The following is a 3,235-nucleotide window of genomic DNA, read 5'->3' as shown; positions in this document are numbered from 1 at the left end:
TTACTCAGTGTTACACAGCTATTAAATATCAGAGCTAGGACTTAGGTCAAGGGGGAGTTTGGCCCTCAAGTTTAGCTCTTTGGATTATGAATATGGCCTGCTAAGTACTATACTACCATGCACTTGTAGAGAAGAAAAGAAGATTGCAAATGGCTCTAGTGTAGGGGACTAGAGGAAAGTGTCACCATGGAGGTAACATTTGAACTAGGTCTTAAAGAGTAAACAGATGGAGAAAGAAGAAAGACAGTTTCAGCCTTAGTACCTAGTGTCCCCAAAGGCATGGAGTTCTGACCCGGAATTGTGGGCTTAGAGAATGCTGGTGTGAATTAAGAGCACATGGATGATAGAGGATTCTGGTAGATGAAGCTGTGAAGTGAATGGCAGTTACCTGGAAAGTAAAATTCAGAGCCACAGTGTTATTTGGCTTCTCTCTGCAGATGTTTAAAATGAATAGCCACCTTTGCAAAGAGTGATCCACTGAGCCAGGAATATCTGTCTAAGATAGACTCAAATATGGGGTGTGGTGGACACTTGGATGCACCACCCAGAACCCCTTTCAGGGATGAAGGACTTAACTCTCCCAGATACTGGGAGTTCCTCCAGCAGGGAGCCCTCCATGGTCAGCCCTCTGTGGGGATTGCATGGGCTGAAGACAGCTGCCTCACCCAGGGTCATGACCCTTTTGGGATGCCTGCATGCAATGACTGATCGGTGTTGGGTATAAAGGCTGGCCTTTTCCCCAACTCAAGACAACATAGAAAGGGCATCCTAGCCTTAGAGAGCCCTATAGAGTCGGTTGCAGACTTGGTTGAAACTGCAACACAGCTTGACTTATGTCTCTGCTCAGGCCTGCTTTCATCTCTCCTTTTCTGTGGGAAGTGATCCCATGAGGCTCCGTAATACTATAAAACTCTCCAGCTCTAATCTCCACCTCAGAGTCTGCCTCCTGGGGAACCCCACTAGGAGTACCGGGAATGGTTGAGAAAGCAGATGCTGGGATGGAATTTTGGAACTCTTGGCCGGCAATTTGAATTCCATGAGTGGGGTTGCCCAGGTAACTGCTGGTCAAGGCAGCAGTGCAGTTGTTAACACCTTTGACAGTGGTGAACTGGGTTCATATGCTGGTGACCCGTGGGACAAAAATCACTAATTGGTGTGGTGCTGCAGGAATTTGAGAAATGTGTGAGAAGGGGTTAACTATGAGGATGGTGGAATTGGTTGGCTATACCCAAACTCACTGGGCACTCTCAAAAATACAATTAGGACAAAAACACCAATTCTTTAAATTTGAAAGCTAAGACTGAAAGCCAGAGACCGCCTCCTTGGCTACATAAAGAGGCTCTCATCTTTTGGAGGGAGAGCAGAGAAAGCTGAGGACCAGAGGACTTAATCATGACAGTAGCAGAGCTCAAAAGGAGGTTTTGCTCCCAAACAAGACAGATCTGTTATGCCAAGGTCAGAGTCCTGGATGGAGGAGGAAGGAGGGGAGTGACCTTGGCACATGGACAGGACATCTGGATTGGTGTTCATGAGAATCATGAATTCCCAGATTCCCCCTGAACCCACTGAGCCTGCCTGCACAAGGGCCCACCCTTCTTTAAGAGTAGCCCTTCCCCTGGCTTGCTAACAAGGTCAGTAACTAGAATTCAGTCCCAACGTAACCCAGCCAAGGACATATCGGACCTGATGAGGGAGAGAAGGAACTAGATCTCCCAAGGCAGATGGATAGGCAGGGGCCGAAGCAGGTGGGCGTGTCTGGATGCTGTGAGCGCTTGATGAAGGGTAGTGGAAAGTTGAATAAGAGAGTGTTTATCCAGGATCTAGGATGCAGGCCCCCATACAAGCACAGTACCAAGATGCCTCCTGGAAAAGGCAGTGCATCACAATAAGTGAGGTAGTTGTGCCAGAATTGTTGTGATGGGAGGAGAAACTCTTTCTCCTGCAGTGGGTGTGTGGTATAAGACCAGGAAGCCACGACAAGCCTTTCTTCTACAGCAACAAGGGAGGAGCATCATTTGCCAAGCAACAGGGATATGATGGTGAGAGGGGCCATTCACCAACCCTGCTAAGAAGTTCAGTGGTGCTTGTCCCCTGAACGCTGGGCGGGATGGCAGGAGAGGCCATTTCTGGTAGCAGTGGGGGTGATAGAACCCCTAAATAAACACAGTTACCCTAATGAGAGGCAAAGTCATAAAGGCAGACAGAATGGTCTATGCTCAGTGTATTATGTACACTATTAGAATACAGTATCTCTAAGGGCAAAATAGATGGGCAGCCAAGGAAGATGCTACTCGGACTTCCCTGGTGGTCCAGTGGTTAAGAATCCACTTGCCAATGCAAGGGACACGAGGTAGATCCCTGGTCCAAGAAGATCCCACATGCCGAGCAGCAATTAAGCCTGTGAGCCCTCCAGCCTTAATTACTGAGGCTGTGTTCCACTCAAGAGAAGCCACTGCAATGAGAAGCCTGTGTACCACAACTAGAGAGGAGCCCCCGCTTGCTGCAGCTAAAGAAAGCCCGCTCACAGCAATGAAGACCCAGAGCAGTCAAAAATAAATAAAAAAGTTAATTACTTAAAAAAAAATTTTTAAAGGAGGATACTACTCAATCCATGAAGTCAAAAGCACTCAAGCGGGGATGATCAGGAAGCTAAGGGCAGTCATCCCAATAAAAGGTTTCTGAACCTGAGCCAGTTTTCGAACCTGGAACCCAGTAGTTAAAGAGGCTGGGTCCCCAGGAAGAAGAACCCTACAATACTATAGGAAATGAACACAGTAATGATTCCCCCATCCCTCCCTAAAGAAATCTGTGACCGATTACTAGGGAAAAGGAACACTGATACCCTGGGACCAAAGCGTACCTTAGCTTACTGTTAGCATGTGGTCACAGAGGGGCCAGGTAATAGATGGAGTCCTGGCCACTCAGCGGTGAGCCCACTGGGACTGTGGACCCTTCCAGTGGTCATTTCCTGGTCCCCAAATATAGCTGAACTAGATAACTTGATAGCTGACTAATTTCTGCATTGGCTGGTGTGGTCAGAGCTATCAAAATCCAGAGAAAGGCCAAGTAGAAGTCTCTGAAAGTGCCCCTCTCCCCAGCCAAAACAGTAAATCAAAAGCAATATTGCATCCTGGAGAAATGACAGAAATTAGAGAGGGCAAGAATGTTTGAATTCACTGTATGTTTCCTACTGAGATCAATACACTTCCCAGCTATCTCACTTCAGGAATTGGAT

This window comes from Bos mutus, chromosome 5, assembly GCF_027580195.1.
Source record: "Bos mutus isolate GX-2022 chromosome 5, NWIPB_WYAK_1.1, whole genome shotgun sequence".
Lineage (NCBI taxonomy): Eukaryota > Metazoa > Chordata > Mammalia > Artiodactyla > Bovidae > Bos > Bos mutus.
The sequence above is the reverse complement of the archived record's forward strand: the minus strand, read 5'-3'. Positions refer to the sequence as shown.